Consider the following 24,536-nt stretch of genomic DNA (forward strand, 5'->3'; position numbering starts at 1 on the left):
ACCAATAACTTTCTAGAAAGAGTGTCTTCGTAATTTTGCGTGCATGTCTGCAATGGACACGTATCTATTTGCTCGATGGATCCATCTGAGTACATTGTTTTGAAAAATCTGTATCCGTGCCGTTTGCGTCTTGCACGTTAGGCATCAAATTGAGCTGCCGTAAAGTATTTGGATAGAATGTATTTCCAGCATTTTGGATTAATAGTGGGACAGCAGCTTATTTTAACAAGTTTGGTATAGAAACAGCCCAACTTATAAAATTCTTTTTTTATTTAATTAATGATTAGTTTCGGGTTACCGAAATCCACATGTCCAATAATCAAGACCGACAAGCCAGTATTTCAGTAATACCATGCAGACCATGTAAAGACTGTACATAGACGTATATCAAAGTTAAGATTTTAATGAACAATACCAATACAAACGTAGCAGTGTGCTATTACGGAAAATATCGCCATGTCTGTCTGCATCATATGAAAGTGCACTCAGGTAGCTCCATAGTCCATTCGTTGTATGTCCACCTCTTGTGATTTTTAATTCAGTCATTTATTATTGCCTTTAACAGCAATATTTACTTATAGCAGTTTATAATTGGTGATGCACAGAACAGGTGATGCACAGACCAGGCGAAACCGCCAAATGTGAAGATTAAATAAAACTATCTTGTGCAATCAACACTTTTTTGTCTCCTAATGATCTACTACTGTTGCTCCACCAGCGTCACTGTTGTAGTCAGGGAGCGGAATGATTTTAAACGAAATTTATTCTTCCATTAAATAAAAGCCGAAGCTTGAAACTTTGGCTGTTTGTATAAATAATTTGGATAGCGCTGTTACCTTGTAGAGTCAGAATTTTGTCGTTGTGCTTTCGTCTGTGCTAATAAAAAGAGCCTAAGTTCGTGTGCCATGCCGAGTGTCTTACTTCTGAGGTTCTGGATGTGTTCGTGAATAAATAGCTATTTGTCCAATTTGATATCGATGAAAGTCGCTCTTGAGCTCGAGGGGGATTTGAGTTGAAGAGTTGCAGGTAGTTGTGTAGACTTTCTGACGAAGTAAATCGCTGTCGTATTAGCTGAATTTAACTTAATTCTGTTAGCCTTGTTCAGGTGGCTAGTTATGTCTACGTGTTGCTGTTTTCGGATATTGGCTTTTGTACGGCTGCCGATAGCTATAAAAGCTGTATCGACGAGAACTTTGTCCTATGGTACCCTCTTGTTGCGGGAATATCATTAGACTAAGAGCCAGTGGTAGATACATAAAATTGTTCCCAGGCACTTCGTGTTCGACTGCGGGAGGCATCTGTGGAGACGACGTATTATGTTCGAAGATGTCTCCCGCGTTCGGAGATGAAGCGCCGGGGAATAATTTTATGTACGGAACGCTGCCTCCCGGCCTGGAAGTTAATTCTTGTAATTCTTTCCATAAATCGTATTCTCGTAATTGCCTGCCACCCTCTGGACAGATAATCCTGTGCTAATTACGACTGACTCTTCACTGATCGTGACATCAAATGATGTCGGAGCTTTTAATCTATTTATGTACATTGCATTAATACAATTTTTAATTAGGTTGACCTGTCTTTTTTGCTCTCGGCATTGATCATCTGAAATTGACCTCGTATTTCAAAATAAATGTCTAATTATGCCACCTACATCATCTGCGAACCGCTTCTGTAGTACCCTACACGTCCTAGTCTTATTTTACGTTGGATCCCTTTTACTCCTACACGATACCTTTTCCCCCATCGACACCAACCTTTTTGCATTTAATTTGTAGTTTCATAAATCTCTATAGATAGAACTCAACATTTTTCAGCACAATCCGTTAAGTAGAGGAGTTCGAAATTTGCAGACTGTGTTCATAGTGTACTTTAGGAATTTTATAAGAAGAGGTTTCTCGAAAATCCAGGACTTAAAAGGGAGAAATAAGGAATTCAAGGTTTTTTCTAACGTGTGTCGCTATTATGGCAATTTTGAAGCTGTAATTACGAAAATGGCTATTTAGCTTCTCGCTCAGAAATAAAGAAACGCGTGTTTCAACATTTTTGGTAATTTTACCTCTATAGAGTTGAAATAGTGGGTGAAGTCTTCTTTCGAAAATAAATCGTCATTAACGGACAACAAAAGCATTTTTAATGCTAAATCTATGAAAATTTGTATTTGAGTCTTTGGTTGGAAAAAAAAATACGTGTGGTGAAATAGGATCTGATTGATTCACTGTCTCATCATCGCTGAGCCCAAATCGTAACTTGAAATTTGGAAGCGATGTTTACCTTATACCAGAGGCATCCTTTAGTAAAGGACTGTTCGTAATTATACTCCTCGAAACCCCTTGAAAGTATGTCGCCATACGGCAGTTCTAAAGCTGGAACTATGAAAACAGGTATTTCGTTTATCGGTCAGTAATAAAAAATACGTGACTCAGAAATTTTGGAAATTTACCCCCTATGGGAGTGAAATAGAGGGTGAAAGATTTTGTCGAAAATAATTCATTATTACAGAACCACATGGCGCGCCGTGGGATGTGCTCAGCCATCAGCCTTCTCTTTACATTTGTATGTGGACAGCGTCATGTGATGGATCGCTTGCTGCACGATTTCCTGGTGCCGTAACTTACGTTGCGGCGGGAAATCAGTCACTTCTCTGACCTTATCCGGAGGCGTTTTGGTTTCTCAGATTGCCGTGATTGGCGGCAGCGAAATGGCGGAGTACGAGAGTTCATTGATGACCTTCTGGGAGTGGTCTAAGAACACATCCCCGGCTGCGTGTTGTTTGGAGCAGTGTAGTCTGCATAAGCTATCAAAATTCCGCATCACACGTTCAGTACAGTAATAAGCCAGAGCTTACGACCACCTACCCAACAGCCGTTACGTCCACCTTTGGCGTGGATAACAGCTGCGACGCATACTGGTATGGAAGCAATGAGGCTTTGGTAGGACGCAGGAGGGAGTTGGCACCACATCTGTACACACAAGCCACCTAATGCCGGACAGGGTTTGATGAGCTCTGACGCCACGTTCAGTCAAATCCCAGATGTGCTCGGTCAGGTTCATATCTGGCGAGTTGGAGGATCAGCACGCCAATGAGAACTCGCCACTGTGTTCCTCGAAACACCCCATCACATTCCTGGCCATGTGAGATGGCGCATTATCTTGCTGAAAAATGCCACTGCAGTCGGGAAACATGATCATCATAAAGGGGTGTACGTGGCCTACAACCGCTGTACGAGGTCCACTGGACCCATGGATGCCGACGTGAATATTTCTCAGAGCTTAATGGAGCCTCCACCAGCCTCTCTCCATCCCGCAGTATGTCAAGGGGCTGTTCCCCTGCGAGAAGACAGATTCGCGCCGTCCCCTCTGCATGATTAAGAAGGATTCACCACCACACCATGCAACACTCTGCCACTGCGCCAACGCCCAGTGCTGATGATCCCTATGCCCTTTTAGTCATAGCTGCTGCTGGCGTGGTAGTAAAATTGGCACATGCATCGGTCATCGGCTGCAGAGTCCCATCGTTAGGTGTGTTCGATGCACTGTGTGCTCAGACACACTTGTTCTCTGCCCAGAGTAAAAAGTCTGATTCCAAATGTTCCACAGATCGCCGTCTATCCTGATTTACGAGCCTGCCCATCATATGATGTCTGAATCTGTAATGGGGGGGTGGGGGGTCGCTCAACCCCACGATGTCTGGATGTAGTTTCACCTTGGTTTCGCCACGTGTTGAAGACACTCACCACAGCACTCCTCGAACACTCAAGAAGTCCTGTAGTTTCCTCCAGTCATTCCTCGTAAGGCGACGCTTCTGTCATATGGACGGGTATCTATCAGTACTAGGTCGGTGATCATAATGTTCTGGCTGACCCGTGCGTACAGGTTTCATCCTGTGACACTTCTAGGTAACCTTAAACTTACCCGACCGAAATTCCGCCCCCTTATCCCAAATGATTCTGCGAATCAAATCTTCCTCTTTTAAAGTTGGTAGTTGTTTGGGGAAGGAGACCAGACAGCTAGGTCACCGGTCTCATCAGATTAGGCAAGGGCGGGGGAGGGAGTCGGCCGTGCCCTTTTAAGGGAACCATCCCGACATTTGGCAGGTACAATGGTATAGGTACCGCTTACCACGATTTCTAGTACTCACATACGAATCAAGTGAACAAAACTTAAAAGGAACCTTACGGACCGAGAGTGAAGTTGACCCCTTAAACCTACACGTGACGTAGAGAATCTGGATCGCCGATGGCAACGACACATTGTGGAAAAATACCTAAACCGCAGACTTTCGTTTGCCTTCCCCACAACATTTTCTGTACGTTCTTTCCAATTTAAGTTGTTCGAATTTGTAATTTCTAGATGTTTAGTTCAATTTACGGCCTTTATAGTTGACTGATTTAACGTGTAACCGAAGATTAACGGGTTCTTTTTAGCACTATTGTGGATGACCTCACACTTTTCACTGTTTAGGGTCAACTGCCAATTTTCGCACCATAGAGACATCTTTTCTAAATCATTTGGCAGTTTGTTTTGATCTTCTGATGACTTGAATAGACGATAAACGACAACTTCATCTGCAAACAACCTAGGACGGCTGCTCAGATCGTCTCGTAAATCGTTTATATAGATAAGGAATAGCACAGGGCACATAAAACTACTTTGGGGAATGGCAGAAATCACTTCTGTTTTACTCGATGACTTTATGTCAGTTACTACTAACTGTGACCTCTCTGACAGGAAATCACGAATCCAGTTACATAACTCAGACGATATTCCATAAGCACGCAGTTTCACTACAAGCTGCTTATACAGTGTCAAAGCCTTCTGGAAATCTAGAAATGTGGAACCAATTTGAAATACCTTGTCAATAGTACTCAAGGGAAAGTAAGGATTCAAGAAAGACCTGTGTTTGGTCAGTGTAAGGGTTGAATGAATGGTGTTGGGGGTTGGGTTGTTTGTTGGGAGAGGGGGGGGAGACCAGACAGGGAGGTCACCGGTCTCATAGGATTAGGGAAGGAAGGCGAAGAAAGTCGGCCGTGCCATTTCAAAGGAACCATCCCGGCATTTGCCTGGAGCGATTTAGGGAAAACACGGAAAACCTAAATCAGGATGGCCGGACGCGGGATTGAACCGAATGCGAAATCTAGTGTGCAAGCCACTGCGCCACCTCACTCGGTGGTTGAATGAATGCTCAAGAAACGTTACAAGAAATACTGGTCTCTCTCACGTAGACATTTCGTACGAATGAGAATACTAAGATTAGAGAAATTCTGGCTCATAGGGAGAAGTGAAGACAAATCGTTCTCCCGTTTGCCATTTGCGAATAGTACCGAGCGGTTATAATAAAACTTTCCCCGTTTAACAGATTATAACACATAAACTAAATACCGTACGAATACCAAACTTGGTAGCATTAATGTCGAGACTATGGGGTGTATAATTTTGATGCGTCAGAGCTCCATAGTTCAGCTCTAACTATGGCCACCACGTGCCGTGATCAGTCATCGTGATTCATAGTCCCACACGCCTGACGATTCGCAGTGCTGGAGAAAGGAAGCAGGGCCTTATTACTGAAGCTGTATCTACATCTACATATATACTCCGCTAGCCGCCAAGCGGTGCGTCGCGGAGGGCACTATCCGAGCCAAAGTCATATCTCTTCCCCCTCTGTTCCACTCGCGAATCGCACGAGGGAAAAACGACTGTCTGAGAGCCTCAGCAAGAGCCCTAATTTCACTTACCTTTCAATGATGATCATCGCGCGATTTGAAAGTTGGTAGTAATAATATTTGCTCTACATCCTCGGCGAAGATCGGATTTCGGAATTTAGTGAGCAGCCCTTTCCGTTTAGAGCGTCGTCTATCTGTAAGTTTATCCTGCTTCCAACTTTTTATGAGATTTGTTACGCTCTCGCGATGGCTAAATGTACCAGTCACGAATATTGATGCCCTTCTTTGGACCTTCTCAATCTCTTGAATCAGACCCAACTGGTAAGGGTCCCATACAGACGAACAGTACTCTAAAACTGGACGAACTAACGTGTTGTAAGCAATTTCCGTTGTTGAAGGTGTGCATCGCTTCGGGATTATACCAATAAACCGCAATCTAGAATTCGTCTTAACCGTTACTTGTGTAATCTGATCATTTCATTTGAAATCATTTCGAATAGTGACACCCAGATACTTGACGGATGTTACCGCTTCCAAAGACTGGTTCTAGGCGCTTCAGTCTGGAACCGCGCGACCGCTACAGTCGCAGGTTCGAATCCTGCCTCGGGCATGGGTGTGTGTGGTGTCCTTAGGTTAGCTAGGTTTAAGTAGTTCTAAGTTCTAGGGGACTGATGACCTCAGATGTTAAGTCCCATAGTGCTCAGAGCCATTTAACCAAAGACTGGGCATTTATTTTTTACTCGTAAATTAATGGGGATTTTCGCCTTATTATACGCAGTAGGTTACACTTCCTAACATTGAGAGATAACTGCCAGTCATTACACGACGCATTTACTTTCTGCAAATCCTCACTGATTTGTTCACAACTTTCGTGTGATACTACTTTCCTGTAGGCTACAGAATCATCGGCAAACTGCCTAATACCACTGTCAATATCATCAACCAGATTGTTTATGTAAATCGTAAAAAGCAGCGGACCTATTACGCTCTCCTTGGGCACACCCTAAAGTTACGCTTGTTTCTGTTGAAGTCACCCCTTTGAGGATGACATACTGCTCTCTGTCTGTTAGAAAACTTTCTTTCCAACCATATATGTCATCGGACAGACCGTAGGGACGCACTTTTTGGAGCGACAGTGCGAAACTGCGTCGAACGCCTTTAGAAATTCGAGCAATATGTCATTAACCTGGGAGCCGGTATCTAGAGCGTGTTGTATATCATGCACACAAAGGGCCAGCTGTGTCTCGCATGTCCGCTGTTTCGTAAAACCGTGCTGGTTTCTGCAGATGAGCTTCTCAGTGTCTTAGAAAGGTCATGATGTCTGAACACAAAATATCTGTAGGAATCAACATGGATTCCGGAAACAGCAATCGTGTGAGACCCAACTCGCTTTATTTGTTCATGAGACCCAGAAAATATTAGATACAGGCTCCCAGGTAGATGCCATTTTCCTTGACTTCCGGAAGGCATTCGATACAGTTCCGCATCGTCGCCTGATAAACAAAGTAAGAGCCTACGGAATATTAGAACAGCTGTGTGGCTGGATTGAAGTGTTTTTAGCAAAGAGAACACAGCATGTTGTTATCAATGGAGAGACGTCTACAGACGTTAAGGTAACCTCTGGCGTGCCACAGGGGAGTGTTATGGGACCATTGCTTTTCACAATATATATAAATGACCTAGTAGATAGTGTCGGAAGTTCCATGCGGCTTTTCGCGGATGATGCTGTAGTGTACAGAGGAGTTGCAGCATTAGAAAATTGTAACGAAATGCAGGAAGATCTGCAGCGGATAGGCACTTGGTGCAGGGAGTGGTAACTGACCCTTAACATAGATAAAAGTAATGTATTGCGAATACATAGAAAGAAGGATCCTTTATTGTATGACTATATGATAGCGGAACAAACACTGGTAGCAGTTACTTCTGTAAAATATCTGGGAGTATGCGTGCGGAACGATTTGAAGTGGAATTATCATATAAAATTAATTGTTGGTAAGGCGGGTACCAGGTTGAGATTCATTGGGAGAGTCCTTAGAAAATGTAGTCCATCAACAAAGGAGGTGGCTTAGAAAACATTCGTTCGACCTATACTTGAGTATTGCTCATCAGTGTGGGATCCGTACCAGATCGGGTTGACGGAGGAGATAGAGAAGATCCAAAGAAGAGCGGCGCGTTTCGTCACAGGGTTATTTGGTAACCGTGGTAGCGTTACGGAGATGTTTAACAAACTCAAGTGGCAGACTCTGCAAGAGAGGCGCTGTGCATCACGAGTGTAGCTTGCTCGCCATGTTTCGAGAGGGTGCGTTTCTGGATGAGGTATCGAATATATTGCTTCCTCCTACTTATACCTTCCGAGGAGATCACGAATGTAAAATCAGAGAGATTCTAGTGCGCACGGAGGCATTCAGACAGTCGTTCTTCCCGCGAACCATACGCGACTGGAACAGAAAAGGGAGGTAATGACAGTGGCACGTAAAGTGCCCTCCGCCACACACCGTTGGGTGGCTTGCGGAGTATAAATGTAGATGTAGATGTAGGACACTCAAACAGCAATTGTTCAGCAACAGGTGTCCAATGTCACCATCAATAATGTTGTGTCGGCTGAAGAGCCAACATCGTGTTACTTGAGGAGGCCGAAATGCACGCGTTTAGCTCACGCAGGCTGGCGTGAGGAGGGTAGGAATATACTGACATGAAGTCTGGAACATGTCAAGGAATTAAAATTCAGAAAGCGGACGTAATTAGTTTCATACTTAACTTGAATCCATTAATGATGAACGTCGCTCTTGACGGTACATGATTCACAATATTATCTGTTCAGAATACATTCTAGAAAAATATGACGCCTTGCTAGGTCGTAGCAAATGACGTAGCTGAAGGCTATGCTAAACTGTCGTCTCTGCAAATGAGAGCGTATATAGTCAGTGAACCATCGCTGGCAAAGTCTGCTGTACAACTGGGGCGAGTGCTAGGGAGTGTATCTAGACTAGACCTGCCGTGTGGCGGCGCTCGGTCTGCAATCACTGATAGTGGCGACACGCGGGTCCGACGTATACTGACGGACCGCGGCCGATTTAAAGGCTACCACCTAGCAAGTGTGGTGTCTGGCGGTGACACCACAGATAAATTATCTGAAGTAGTAGGCAACACCATAGAATAATTCCCTTCTCACTAATTGAGAAATACTTCCAGTGTCATTCGTCACGGACAATGGCGAAGCGCGTAACAAAGTTAGATTGTTTGTTCTCACAACAGAATTCTATTCAACGACTGGTTTGCCACAAGAGCCATCAGTAACTCACCACACGTTATCTCTTAGCGAGATATCACGCGCTAGGTTGACAGTAAACAGCCTGATGTCAGACATGGTATTTCTGTCCCATGTCACACTATTACTAGACCATACAACTGTTCTCATGCCCGAGGCCCACACTCATATCTGCCAAAGAAGATGAGATGTCTGGGTGTTTCAGCTGACGTCACCAGATGTTTCTCATCAGATATCCTCAGCCGTTTGCACAATCCCACTAACTGTGACCAGAACATTCAATGAAACATCGAAATCTGTGACGTATGTTTGTGCTCACTCTCACCAATCGTGTGCCTATCTTCAAACACAGCTACGTCGCTTTTAAAGATCATTACGAGGCATTTCAAATTTCTGTTCTTGTTAATTCTTTTCGTGCTGTTCCACGCTGTTTCTTCAAACTAAACGTGTACTTTAATTTTGACCTCTCTGCAAGCCTTTACAGTATATTGTTCCTTTCAAATGTTTTCGTGATGTCTCACGAATTATTTTCAAATCGGTCATGTGCTATATTTTTTGTCTGTTAACTATTGCACTATAGTACTTTACTTCATCATTTTTACATCGGTAAATTTGTTGCGTTCTGTGTTTTTGCTTCCGCTTATCGTCACAATTTCGTCACAATTAGTAGATATTCTAGTAAGGATGGACAAAAGTATGTACTGTTTTTATCGATAGTATTACTTTGTCTTTCCACAGGATTTTATTCTCTTCTACGAATGTGTTCATAAACCTTTATTATAAAACTTCCTCGTAGATGAAAACTGTGTGGCGGACCGAGACTCTAACTCGGGACCTTTGTCTTTCGTGGGCAGGTGTTCTACCAACTGAGCTACCCAAGGACGAGTCATGCCCCGTCCTCACAGCTTTACTTCTGCCAGTACCTCGTAAAGCTGTGAGATCGGGGCGTGAGTTGTGCTTGGGTAGCTCAGTCGGTAGGGCACTTGCCCGCGAAAGGCAAAGGTCTCGAGTTCGAGTCTCGATCCGGCACACAGTTTTAACCTGCCAGGAAGTTTCATATCAACGCACACTCTGCTGCAGAGTGAAAAATCTCATTCTGGAATGTACACATTTACCTACAAACATCCGTTCACACGGTTACACCTTTGACACATTGCAAGATTTTGGTGTATATTTAAATATTTCATTTTTGTTATGTGTTCATGTCTCACTTGACAAACATTTTTATGCAAAATGCTCAAATTTTGAGTTAGTTTACAGTCCTTGGGATGAATGTGTGTCAATATGAAGCAGTTTATATGTTTTGTTTCGATCGTTTTCACATAAGACTTCAAAATTTAAATTTAAGTGAATGGGAAATTTCGAGGAGAGACAACAGACGATCTCTCTGTATTCTTTTGTTTTTTCGTATTGTTTTTTATACTTTTCACGATTTGTTTCTTTCCTCACTGATGGCTGGGTCGAGAGAAATTGTTTCGGGGAAGGTCTCACCATGTTTCTCAGTGAAATCTCGCCTGTCAACATTTCTGAATCAGAGTACGGGGTCGTGCGAGGCGGCGTCCTGTTCCACGTCTTTCAACTCACATTTTATCCCATCTGCATACTGAATTGGCATATGAGACTTTCTTGTTTCATTTACTTTCTGATTCGTCGTTTACTTGTCAACTCTTCACCGACATTGCGCGCTGATTACATGAATGGTTAGGGGTAGCTTGTAGCCACGGGGATACCCACCTCCCTGTACCTAACCTAGCATTTCATTCTTGTAGTAGTTTTTTTTCTGTTTAAATGCATCTGGTATTGAGCAGGGGTACTCGTTTTCGCTCAGATGAAAAGCAAGGGGAGATTTTATACGCTTTTGAAGAGCTGCAGGTCACACAGAAGGCAGCTCCTACGCTAGTATACCGCATAGGCAGTCAATCGAGCCTTTCAGGGATTATCTTTCTGGCTGAGCCGCCTCAGACGAAGAATGGCGGAATGGAAGACTGCTGTCCTCTACAGAAGGATACGAAATCACTGGTGGAAGGGTTGACAACTCTGCTTGTGAGTAACCATTGGGTGGAGTCTTCAGCTGTCCACTTACCGTTGTCTTGCTTCGTGTGGCCTCCAGACATGTGCCTCCAAGCAAAATAAGCAACCACTCTTGTATCTGCAAATTTCCAAACCTGTTCCTACTATTTCCTCCGTGCGCGCAGCTCGCTGTTTGATGGCAAACTTTCCACCCTTGGCAAGCACAGAGCTCTTATCGTCAGATAACAAATGTCCGGAATAACTGATACCCGTGCCGGAAGCCTCTAAATGGTGGATCGCTTGATTAGGTTGCAAATTATCGACTCTCTTCTTCTGTCGCAACGCGGAGTGGCCGCGCATTTGGAGGTGCCATGTCACGGATCGTGCCACCCCTCCTGCCGGAAGTTCGAGTTCTCCCTCGGGCATGGATGTGTGCATTGTTCCTAGCATAAGTTAGTTTACGTTTGTTTAAGTAGTGTGTACGTCTAAGGACCGATGACCTCAGCAGTTTGGTCCTTTGGGAATTTACACACGCAGGACCGTAATTGAAGACCCCACTTTCGTAGCTGTTTACATAGGCGAAGCTCAGTGCAGCTAAATATTACCTTCAGCATCTTAAATTGTAAAGTAGCCGAATTCTCGCCAGCTTTCCCGTAATATTACTTCTTGCAACGAGTGTAGCTGCTGGGCATGAAAGCAGACTCTATCACTGTACAGACACACAGCTCTAAATAGAGTAGTGCATTTCCCAAGCATTCCTCATAAAGGGACGTCGTAATTAGTATTCGCATCCAGCATTGGATTAGAATCAAATGCCTCGGTATTTCACAGTATAAAGTTCCTTAGTAGGTCTATCAGTGTGAGGGCAGTAATTGTGGAAGACAGGTCATACATAGTGCTGGACACATTAACAGGTCTTGTTCATAACAAGTACCTTCGTGAAAAATTACCCGCTCTATTGGAGAACATTTTTTTTTTTGTCATCAATCTACTGACTGGTTTGATGCGGCACGCCACGAATTCCTTTCCTGTGCTAACCTCTTCATCTCAGAGTAGTACTTGCAACCTACGTCCTCAATTATTTGCTTGACGTATTCCAATCTCTGTCTTCCTCTACAGTTTTTGCCCTCTACAGCTCCCTCTAGTACCATGGAAGTCATTCCCTCATTTCTTAGCAGATATCCTATCATCCTGTCCCTTCTCCTTACCAGTGTTTTCCACATATTCCTTTCCTCCCTCCTCATTCCTTACCTTATCAGTCCACCTAATTTTCAACATTCGTCTATAGCACCACATCTCAAATGCTTCGATTCTCTTCTGTTCCGGTTTTCCCACAGTCCATGTTTCACTACCATACAATGCTGTACTCCAGACGTACATCCTCAGAAATTTATTCCCCAAATTAAGACCGGTATTTGATATTAGTAGACTTCTCTTGGCCAGTAATGCCTTTTTTGCCATAGTGAGTCTGCTTTCGATGTCCTCCTTGCTCCGTCCGTCATTGGTTTAAAATAGGTAGTAGAATTCCTTAACTTCATTGACTTCGTGACCATTAATCCTGATGTTAAGTTTCTCGCTGTTCTCATTTCTACTACTTCTCATTACCTTCGCCTTTCTCCGATTTACTCTCAAACCATACTGTGTACTCATTAGACTGTTCATTCCGTTCAGCAGATCATTTAATTCTTCTTCACTTTCACTCAGGATAGCAATGTCATCAGCGAATCGTATCATTGATATCCTTTCACCTTGTATTTTAATTCCACTCCTGAACCTTTCTTTTATTTCCATCATTGCTTCCTCGATGTACAGGTTGAAGAGTAGGGACGAAAGGCTACAGCCTTGCTTTACAACCTTCTTAATACGAGCAACATTACGCACAGCGAAAGGCAACAAAGGTGTTCTACACAATATAGGTTATCATCATATCATAGTTTCTAATCGTCGTACAACACTAATTATGCACAATTGTTTAATAAGTTATGGATTGGTCGAGAAGCCACAATAGTTTCTACGAGCGTTTGACGCAGTAGGTTCGAGCAGGCCACCGTGTACACCACCAAATACAGAGTAAAGTTTAGAGGAACACGTTGAGACAGTTTCCTGATCATTAGGGGGCTGAAGTAAGAAAAGGTATCCTGGAAAAAAATGAACAGATAGTAGACTTGGTTACACAATATGAAGGGTGGGTCCCTCATAACTGGCTCTTGCTGATGTCCGAACTCCACTGGCAAAAGACAAGAAAGGGGCCTCTATGCAACTACTGGCACTGCATTTAATAGCAGACAAAGCAGACCTAGTGAAAATATCGGAGGTACTGAATTCAGTTTCAACATTTAAGACACACCTAGAACGACAACAATCAATGCTATTGAGCATATCAAGAGAGACAGAAGCGTAAAACATTAGAGGATATATCTGAGAGTCAGTGGAGCTGTTGCTCTTGAAACAAGTAAGACAAAGCGAGGTATGGCATACTATACTAGCGGGAAAATGTACATCTGGAAACATCTGTCGATGAATATAAAACTAAGACACTACAATGCTGAAGTCAGACCGTGATTTCTCTATGCAGCCGAATGACTATCCCTAAGCAATAAGAGTCCTCGAATTACAAGAAAAGAAATTCCTACAAAAGGTCATGTATCAAGGGTCAAATTAGATGGGGCACGATGGTGTAAAAATAATTGACAACTCTTGCAACACTAAGTAGACGTCACCGCTGCCATTAAATGGCTCTGAGCACTATGCGACTTAACTTCTGAGGTCATCAGTCGACTAGAACTTAGAACTAATTAAACCTAACTAACTTAAGGACATCACACACATCCATGCCCGAGGCAGGATTCAAACCTGCGACCGTAGCGGTCGCTCGGCTCCAGACTGTAGCGCCTAGAACCGCACGGCCACTCCGGTTGGCACTACCATTAAAAGAAGAAGACCATCTTTCCGTAGTCACCCTCACAGAAGGCACCTCAACTGGTTACCCTATAAAAGCTGCAAAATAGCTAACAAGGGTAAAACGACTGGATCCCTCTGCATCCAGAAAAGAGAGAAAGACCTTCCAGAACTTCATATTAGGCAGGATATAATACCTAACACTGGCGACAACGATTTACCTACTGAAGCCATACCCTTCCTACATCCCTCATAGAAGTTAAGAGAAGTTAACCAAAAGAAAACCAGGAAATGGCTCGAGAGACGTAAGATCCTGTTCACGATGGATAACGAAAGAGTTGTAGGTTTTAAAAAAATGTCTGAAGACACTAACAAGCAAACAGCTATTAAACTTGGCCAAGAACACCAGACGTGGCGGACAATAACAGCATAGTAAAAACGCAAATACCGTGATCCCCTAAGCTGAGTAAAGAAAAAAGAAAAACATATCGAGAATGCTCAAGCTGTTCTTCCGACAAGTTGGTCATTTTCACCCTAGGTATGCACACCACATTAGTGATTAGAGACACACAACATTAGCGACAGCCAGACACATACACGACACTCATTTGAAAATCTACACCAAAATGTCAAAGTGCTCCCCTCGACTAAATATATATTTTTCTTCAGGCGGCTTCCATCAGCAGTAATACGTTTTGAAAAATGCTTGACAAAGACCTATATTTATTTATTATTACTCAAGGTTCCGGTCATAAACAATCACCTTGCTACGAAATAATGAATAATACTGAAACTTCCTGGCAGATTAAAACTGTGTGCCGGACCCAGACTCGAACTCGGGACCTTTGTCTTTCGCAGGCAAGTGCTCTACCAACTGAGCTATCCGAGCACGAGTCACGCCCCGTCCTCACAGCTTTACTTCCGCCAGTACCTCCGCAATATCCTTTCTGTCAGGAGTGCTAGTTCTGCAAGGTACGCAGGAGAGCTTCTGTAAAGTTTGGAAGGTAGGAGACGAGGAATTGGCAGAAGTAAAGCTGTGAGGACGGGTGTTCGGGTAGCTCAGTTGGTAGAGCACTTGCCCGCGAAAGGCAAAGGTCCCGAGTTCGAGCCTCGGTCCGGCACACAGTTTTAATCTGCCAGGAAGTTTCATATCAGCGCACACTCCGCTGCAGAGTGAAAATCTCATTCATGAATAACACTACTCAAATGTCACTCAAATTGAGACACGGAAACACATTTAAAAGTATATTCATTAAACTTTTGCACATCTAGCAAAGCGAATTCGTAAACATGAAGCTGAGGCTCATTCAGTAACAACGAGAGTAACTCAAGACTGAATAAAGGTCATATATTGGGTCTGTTGGTAAGGCGGAAAATAGCTCGTGTCACTCAAAAACATGAAGATAGCAATTTTAAATTCATTTTTGTATCTAGAAGAGATTCCGTTTTTAATGTGAACTCTGATTTATTGAAGGAAGCACGAACGCACTGCATAGAATGTTAAAAAATTCAAAATTGAAAATGATTTTCTTTATGACTTAAAATAGTTACAATAATACTACTTCAGTAATTGCGGGCTAACTGGCTGGTTTCAGCTTACTTTGCGGCTTGTGTGAACCTGTTAAATAATTATCAGGTTTCCAGAACTCACTACCTTGTTGCAACTTTAAAGACCTAACCTCTTACTTGTAATTAATAGCATGGACCATCCACAATAAAGGAAGTCGAAGCAAGGACGCAGGAGGACACACCTCCGTGTCTCTCAGTACTCTACCTACGGCGTTAGCATGCCCGATGCGCGCCGAGGCGTTTGTGGCATCTGTACAACGCATGCCTACCAAATGACGCCAATGCCATCCGTCTAGGCCGATGTTGACAGTGGCGGACGTCGCCTCAGACGGGTTCATTTCAGCAAAGACCGAAGACAGAAGAAAGGAACATGTGGCAATGTCGGGTGAGATACCCTAAGGGTTCCTTGAGGGAGGGGTTGAGTCACGTAATAGGAAAGTATTTTCCTCCTCTGCACTCGTCGACTCCTTTCCTCACAGTGTGTGACATTTGCGTCTTAAGTGTGTCTGCTGAGCATGGATGGGCGTTAAGGATGTGTGTGTAGTGTGACGTCATTTTTCTGTTGTATGAAGCTGATGACGACTGAGTCGTCCAGTTCGCTTTTGCCAGTTTCTTTTGCGATGGTTTTGATGATGATGATGATAATAATGATGATGATGTTTGGTTTGTGGGGCGCTAAACTGCACAGTTATCAGCGCCCGTACAAATTCCCAAACTTTACTCAGTACAATCTCGCCACTTTAGTGAATGAAGATGAAAAAATGGTTCAAATGGCTCTAAGCACTATGGGACTTAACATCTGAGGTCATCAGTCCCCTAGACCTAGAACTACTTGAATCTAACTAACCTACTTGACATCACACACATCCAAGTCCGAGGCAGGATTCGAACCTGCGACCATAGCAACCGCGTGGTTCCGGACTGAAGCGCCTAGAACCGCTCGACCACACCGGCTGGCAATGATGATGAAATGATGAGGACAACACGAACACTCAGTCATCTCGAGGCAAGGGAATATCCCTTACTACCCCGGCGGGAATCGAACCAGGGACCCCGTACTCGAGAAGCGAGAACGCGACCGCGAGACCACGAGCTGCGGACTGCGATGGTTTTGCCGTGCCTTATAACTTCTTCGGTGATTCGATTGTTCTTTCGAAATATTTCCGTCGCAGGGTTTCTTGTGCAGGGTTTCTTGTGCGGCGAGCAAGAGGTTATTGCGGGTCTCGCGCGTTGTCGTGGTTTTGGGCTTCGAGTGTAGAGCCGTGGGTTGTGTATTGGGTCGCCATGATGTGCCACAGGTCGCGTGGTTTGTGACGACAGGCTCCGGAGCAGTGGCTGTAGTGTGGCTACGATGGCTGTTACTTGAGTAGTAGAGTAGAAGCGAGGCCCGGCTTGCCATTGCTAGAGAGGCACGTGTGTCTCTAATGGCTCTGTTGGCATCCTGAAGATCAAATTGTGTTCTTTTGGAATTCTGTGGAGCGGGCTCTTGGCCGAATTTTTGACGTTGTGGCAGACTATTGTTGGTGTCTTGGCAATTATTCTTAGCTGACCGCTGTGGTTGAGCGGTTCTAGGAGCTTCAGTCCGGAACCGCGCTGATGCTACACTCGCAGGTTCGACTCCTGCCTCGGGCATGGATGTGTGTGATGTCCTTAGGTTAGTTAGCTTTAAGTACTTCTAAGTCTAGGGGACTGATGACCTCAGATGTTAAGTCCCATAGTGCTTAGGGCCATTTTTGAATTATTCTTACTCTGATATCTTGTCGTCATTGTATTTAATCTAGCTGTCTAGACAGGTAAGCTATGTGCTTCCGGTTTTCTTGCACCGAGTCGTCCAGAAAGAGGTGAGAATTTTTGTACTGCTTATTCTGTTCCCGCGCCCTAGTTATATCTGAAACCTAGTTATGTTTATTCTCATGTCTACGTTTGAACAATGCTGTGCCTCAAGTTGGTTGTGATTTGTTAACATTCAAATCGAAAGGTACAACTGCATAACTGCCATTCCTTATGTTTCAATTAAGTTTGTTGCTTGTGGTAACGAACTTGTATTTCAGGTATATCTCCCCAAACGTCCTTCTTTGCTAACGCATAGTGAAGGCCATGACGGATGTTTTGTTAAAAACCCAGGAAGCAGCCATTTGTCAATATGTCTTGTACCTGTCCTCTGTTATTTGGAGCCGGGCCCTTACGTGATCTGGGTTTTAATTTGTCGTATTGTAAGCTACTCAACGATTTAATTTGTTATGCTGTAAACTAGTCAAGTAATTATTACTTGGTGTCAGTTACAGAAAATCTCCGGCCGGAGTAGGCGAACGATTCTAGGTCGCAGGTTCGAATTCTGCCTCGGGCATGGATCTGTGTGATGTCCTTAGGTTAGTTAGGTTTAGGTAGTTCTAAGTTCTAGGGGACTGATGACCACAGCAGTTAAGTCCCATAGTGCTCAGAGCCATTTGAACAGAAAATCGCTATTTATTTCTAAGCTGTCACTACTGTTTTCGTATGACTATAAGTGTTTCTAACGATGTGCACCACGTTAGTTAGTTCTATGAAACTGATGTCGGTTCTGAAACATTCCTTTCTTAAGTTATAGATAGTGTTTAAAATTTGTAGTTTCAGCTTAATTTTACGTAAAATTTAGAAGTAGATAGGTTAAATAAAAGCTATGTTTGTAGCATTTGTAGATTTCAACGAAGATTTTGACAATGTTGACGGTACCATTCTTTTTCAAATTTTGAAGGTAGCTGGGTAATTACAGAGAGCGAAAGGTTATCTACAAATTGAACAGAAACCAGACTGCAATGTTGTCACGGGTTATGAAGGGAAAAGTAGTTGAGGAGGCATGAGGGTTGTAGCCTATTCCCATTGTTACCCAATTTCTACATTGATCAAGCGATAAACGAAACAGAAGAGAAATTTGGACACGGAATTAAAATTCTGAGAGGTGAGATTAAATGTTTGAGGTTTACCGGTCACATCGCAATTCTTTAAGATACAGCAAATTACTTGAGACAACAGTTGGATGGACTGGATGGTGTCTTGGGAAGAGCTTATAAGGTGAATATCAACAAAAGTAAAACAAGAGTAATGAAATGTAGTCGAATGAAATCAGGCGAATCGTAGAGAATCAGAGTAGGAAAGGAAACACTAAAAGCAGTGGATGAGTTTAGTTATTTGGGCAGCAAAATAACTGATATAGCCAAGACAGAAATAGTATAAAGTGAAGGATTCAAACAGAAAAAACAATCCATTTCTACGAAAGAGGATCTTGCTACGTGTGACTGATATTTGAGTCTTAAGATGTCTTTTTCGTAGGATATTTGTCTGGAATGTAGGCTTGTATGGAAGTGAGATCTGTGCTATAATCAGTTCAGACAAGAAGAAAATTGGAGTTCTTGCAATGCAGTGCTACAGATGAATGAGGACGATTACATGGGTAGAGCTAATAACTAATGACAGTGTGCGCAATCAAACTGCGCAGAAAAGAAATTCATGGCACAAATTGATTAATAGAATGGATTGGTTTATAGGACATACCCTGAGACATCAAGAAATGGTCAATTTCGCAACGGATGGAAATGTGTGTGGGGGTAAAATTGTAGGCATAAATATACTAGGAATGTTCAAATTGATGTTGGTTGCAGTACTTATTCAGAGACGAAGAGGCTTACACCGGTTAAACTAGCATAGAAAGCTGCATCAAACTAGCCTTCCGACTGAAGATAACAATTACAGCACGTATTACAGCACGTATTATTCTAATGTAGCTGACTCAAACGTACCACTTTTATTGTACGCACGTATTTTAGACAAATATCTCATTTTCACTAAAGTTTCTGTTCCAAAAGCAGGACTAAATACTTTCTTTGTTGACGTGGACAAATATCCAGGTCACAGTTTATAAATTCTCCACACAAAGATATCGAATTCTTCAATTATATTGGCGACAAGTCGCCTCGTGTATCAAAAATCGAAGAACAATAATGTCCGGTTCTGAGTTTGAATAAAAGATCATTGGGAGCGAGAAGTAGTCTCCGCTTTCATTTATTATTTGTAGGTTCTAGGAAAATGAAATATCTTTTGTCAAATAATTCTTATGCCGTATGTGACAGGCTGGAAAATTTCAGGAAGTTTGGCTATTTGATCAACCTCAAGATTTTCCGACTGTAGCCTTGCTATTTCCACTGAAAAACTGGCTAGTATGAGTAAATAACTACGGACCGCTCTTACCAAAACATAAAAGTGATGGAAAAGAGATACTACGGTCACAGGAATACCAATACGAAGACTGACTAATGATAATCACTTCAGAAGGAGTACTAGAGGTATTTCACCGAAATGGTCAAAGGAAAGGAGAGAAATATAAGTCAATGGACACATAATTACGTTGTGTTGACATTTATACTCAAATAACATATCTGTTCATAATGAAAAAATATAATATTGTACATCCCAGTTTCATGTGCTCTTGTAGAAATAGTTAACAGCCACCAGTTGCAAAGTGTGTTTATTTAAACCCTTTACCATAGTTTCAACGTTTGTAAAAACGTCTTCTGCAGAAGGAAATATTGAGAACTGGATTACAGGTTGCGGCAGAGGTACGTCAAAATATAGCCAAAAGGCTTCGGTCTTACATAAAAATTTCTCCTCCATAGTAAATTAAAACATGTGCAACATAGTTCTTGTTATTTGGTATTTTCACGTATGTACAGCTAGTGGTCTAGCAACTTCTGATGAAGACGTTTTTATAACCGTTGAAAACATGGTAAAGAGGTTTTAATAAACCTTTCATTCTGCACCTGACTGGCTGTTTACCACTTCTACAAGATTTTATTCTACGGTTGCTGCTCCAGCTATGCACCAAATTTTAAATTTACATTTGTGTTGCTAATTTTCTAGAGTATAACAATGACACATTGTGACAAAACTGTATAGATTAAGGGGAAAAACTGTTAGATAGTGATTCAGTACCCCAGAATCCACAATATCGGCCAGTAATTTATTTAGAAAAGTGTCTGAATAGACCACGAATCTGTCCCTGTAGAATTCCGACACCTAGCGTCGGATGTTTCTCGCCCAGACAGCGAAGCATGAAACATCAGATACGTCCAAGTTTCAAATGATATATCTGAATGAGGAACTTGCTGGTTAGTCGTTCCTTATACACAGAATACAGATAATGCTACTCTCACCTGCTTTGTACAGGTGCGTTCAAACGGTAATAATTTTCATATTGGAGCATGTAGTACAGTAAAAGGCACTCTGACGTTTGTTGCATGACATGACCAGCACTGTAATCTGATGTTCATCTACTTATCTTAGGGACTTTCTGGAAAACCTCCATGTGGATTCGGATTTCCTAATTCCATCTTCATGCTTTTCTCGCGAGATGTATGTAGAAGCAACCAATATATCTAATGACTTGTCTAGGAATCTACGTTGTCGGGACTGTAACAGTAAAGCGCACGGTGATGCAAAACGGCTCTCTTGCAGAGTGTGCCACTGGAGTTGGGTGAATGATATCCAGGATCTACATCTACATCTACATTTATAATCCGCAAGCCACCCAAAGGTGTGTGGCGGAGGGCACTTTACGTGCCATTGTCATTACCTCCCTTTCCTGTTCCAGTCGCGTATGGTTCGCGGGAAGAACGACTGTCTGAAAGCCTCCGTGCGCGCTCGAATGTCTCTAATTTTACATTCGTGATCTCCTCGGGAGGTATAAGTAGGGGGAAGCAATATATTCGATACCTCATCCAGAAACGCACCCTCTCGAAACCTGGCGAGCAAGCTACACCGCGATGCAGAGCGCCTCTCTGGCAGAGTCTGCCACTTGAGTTTGTTAAACATCTCCGTAACGCTATCACGGTTACCAAATAACCCTGTGTCGAAATCGACGCTCTTCTTTGGATCTTCTCTATCTCCTCCGTCAACCCGATCTGGTACGGATCGCACACTGATACGCAATACTCAAGTATAGGTCGAACGAGTGTTTTGTAAGCCACCTCTTTTGTTGATGGACTACATTTTCTAAGGACTCTCCCAATGAATCTCAACCTGGTACCCGCCTTACCAAGAATTAATTTTATGTGATCATTCCACTTCAAATCGTTCCGCACGCATACTCCCAGATATTTTACAGAAGTAACTGCTACCAGTGTTTGTTCCGCTATCATATAATCATACAATAAAGGATCCTTCTTTCTATGTATTCGCAATACAGTACATTTATATATGTTAAGGGTCAGTTGCCACTCCCTGCACCAAGTGCCTATCCGCTGCAGATGTTCCTGCATTTCGCTACAATTTTCTTATGCTGCAACTTCTCTGTATATTACAGCATCATCCGCGAAAAGCCGCATGGAACTTCCGACACTATCTACTAGGTCATTTATATACACTCCTGGAAATTGAAATAAGAACACCGTGAATTCATTGTCCCAGGAAGGGGACATTTTATTGACACATTCCTGGGGTCAGATACATCACATGATCACGCTGACAGAACCACAGGCACATAGACACAGGCAACAGAGCATGCACAATGTCGGCACTAGTACAGTGTATATCCACCTTTCGCAGCAATGCAGGCTGCTATTCTCCCATGGAGACGATCGTAGAGATGCTGGATGTAGTCCTGTGGAACGGCTTGCCATGCCATTTCCACCTGGCGCCTCAGTTGGACTAGCGTTCGTGCTGGACGTGCAGACCGCGTGAGACGACGCTTCATCCAGTCCCAAACATGCTCAATGGGGGACAGATCCGGAGATCTTGCTGGCCAGGGTAGTTGACTTACACCTTCTAGAGCACGTTGGGTGGCACGGGATACATGCGGACGTGCATTGTCCTGTTGGAACAGCAAGTTCCCTTGCCGGTCTAGGAATGGTAGAACGATGGGTTCGATGACGGTTTGGATGTATCGTGCACTATTCAGTGTCCCCTCGACGATCACCAGTGGTGTACGGCCAGTGTAGGAGATCGCTCCCCACACCATAATGCCGGGTGTTGGCCCAGTGTGCCTCGGTCGTATGCAGTCCTGATTGTGGCGCTCACCTGCACGGCGCCAAACACGCATACGACCATCATTGGCACCAAGGCAGAAGCGACTCTCATCGCTGAAGACGACACGTCTCCATTCGTCCCTCCATTCACGCCTGTCGCGACACCACTGGAGGCGGGCTGCACGATGTTGGGGCGTGAGCGGAAGACGGCCTAACGGTGTGCGGGACCGTAGCCCAGCTTCATGGAGACGGTTGCGAATGGTCCTCGCCGATACCCCAGGAGCAACAGTGTCCTTAATTTGCTGGGAAGTGGCGGTGCGGTCCCCTACGGCACTGCGTAGGATCCTACGATCTTGGCGTGAATCCGTGCGTCGCTGCGGTCCGGTCCCAGGTCGACGGGCACGTGCACCTTCCGCCGACCACTGGCGACAACATCGATGTACTGTGGAGACCTCACGCCCCACGTGTTGAGCAATTCGGCGGTACGTCCAGCCGGCCTCCCGCATGCCCACTATACGCCCTCGCTCAAATTCCGTCAACTGCACATACGGTTCACGTCCACGCTGTCGCGGCATGCTACCAGTGTTAAAGACTGCGATGGAGCTCCGTATGCCACGGCAAACTGGCTGACACTGACGGCGGCGGTGCACAAATGCTGCGCAGCTAGCGCCATTCGACGGCCAACACCGCGGTTCCTGGTGTGATCATTGCTTCTACAGCCCTCTCGCAGTGTCCGGAGCAAGTATGGTGGGTCTGACACACCGGTGTCAATGTGTTCTTTTTTCCATTTCCAGGAGTATATATTGTGAAAAGCAATGGTCCCATAACACTCCCCTGTGGCACGCCAGAAGTTACTTTAACGTCTGTAGACGTCTCTCCGTTGATAACAACATGCTGTGTTCTGTTGGCTAAAAATCTTCAATCCAGCCACACAGCTGGTCTGATATTCCGTAGGCTGTTACTTTGTTTATCAGGCGACAGTGCGGAACTGTATCGAACGCCTTCCGGAAGTCAAGGAAAATAGCATCTACCTGGGAGCCTGTATCTAATATTTTCTGGGTCTCATGAACAAATAAAGCGAGTTGGATCTCACAGGATCGCTGTTTCCGGAATCCATGTTGATTCCTACAGAGTAGATTCTGGGTTTCCATAAACGACATGATACTCGAGCTAAAAACATGTTCTAAAATTCTACAACAGATCGACGTCGGAGATATAGGCCTATAGTTTTGCGCATCTGCTCGACGACCCTTCTTGAAGACTGGGACTACCTGTGCTCTTTTCCAATCATTTGGAACCTTCCGTTCCTCTAGAGACTTGCGGTACACGGCTGTTAGAAGGGGGGCAAGTTCTTTCGCGTACTCTGTGTAGAATCGAATTGGTATCCCGTCAGGATGCTTATTACATGAATCTGTAACGAAACGTACTGGTTTTCTTCGGATCTCCCCTGTTCGTCGCATTGTGTTGGGGCCTGTTTCCTCGGAGAGACCCATCCCCCGAGACAATCTCGATCACGCTATCCATCGTACGTGAAACTGGTTATGGTGCCTTCGTTTCGTCAAGCGATTTGGTTGCAGCGAGTGTATTTGTTGGTAGGTTGGTTCTAATGTACGTGTTGCCGAAGTAAGAGCAGCCGGCAGAGTCTGTGTGACAGTATGCAAACCAGCAGTTACTATTTGCTTTAAAATCTGCTGGTTGGATGACTATTAAAAGGCAGACCAGCACCACGAAGGCGTGCGTATGATTTAGGGTTATTGCCATCAAGCGACGTCCCTGGTACATTGCCGCAAAAAGTACGAGGTGCATTCAAGTTCTAAGGCCTCCGATTTTTTTCTCCGGACTGGAAAGAGATACAAACATGCGCATTGTTTTAAAATGAGGCCGCGTTCATTGTCAATATGTCCCAGAGATGGCAGCACCTTACGGCAGATGGAATTTTACCGCCAGCGGCGAGAATGAGAACTGTTTTAAATACTTAGAATGGCGACGTTTTCCTTACTCCAACAGCGTGCAATCATTCGTATTCAAATTTGCGTGGTGTGAAACCAATTGAAATTCATCGACAGTTGAAGGAGACATGTGGTGATGGAGTTATGGATGTGTCGAAAGTGCGTTCGTGGGTGCGACAGTTAAATG

At 43.8% G+C, this 24,536-nt stretch overlaps 1 non-coding gene across 1 annotated transcript; it reads left to right on the top strand.

Moving 5' to 3' along the window:
- The first annotated feature begins 14,884 nt into the window (after positions 1-14,884).
- On the top strand, positions 14,885-14,959 carry Trnas-cga (transfer RNA serine (anticodon CGA)). The gene has a single exon. It is a non-coding gene; the product is annotated as a tRNA-Ser (tRNA).
- The last annotated feature ends 9,577 nt before the right edge of the window (positions 14,960-24,536 follow it).

The sequence above is a fragment of the Schistocerca cancellata genome, chromosome 3, assembly GCF_023864275.1.
Source record: "Schistocerca cancellata isolate TAMUIC-IGC-003103 chromosome 3, iqSchCanc2.1, whole genome shotgun sequence".
NCBI lineage: Eukaryota > Metazoa > Arthropoda > Insecta > Orthoptera > Acrididae > Schistocerca > Schistocerca cancellata.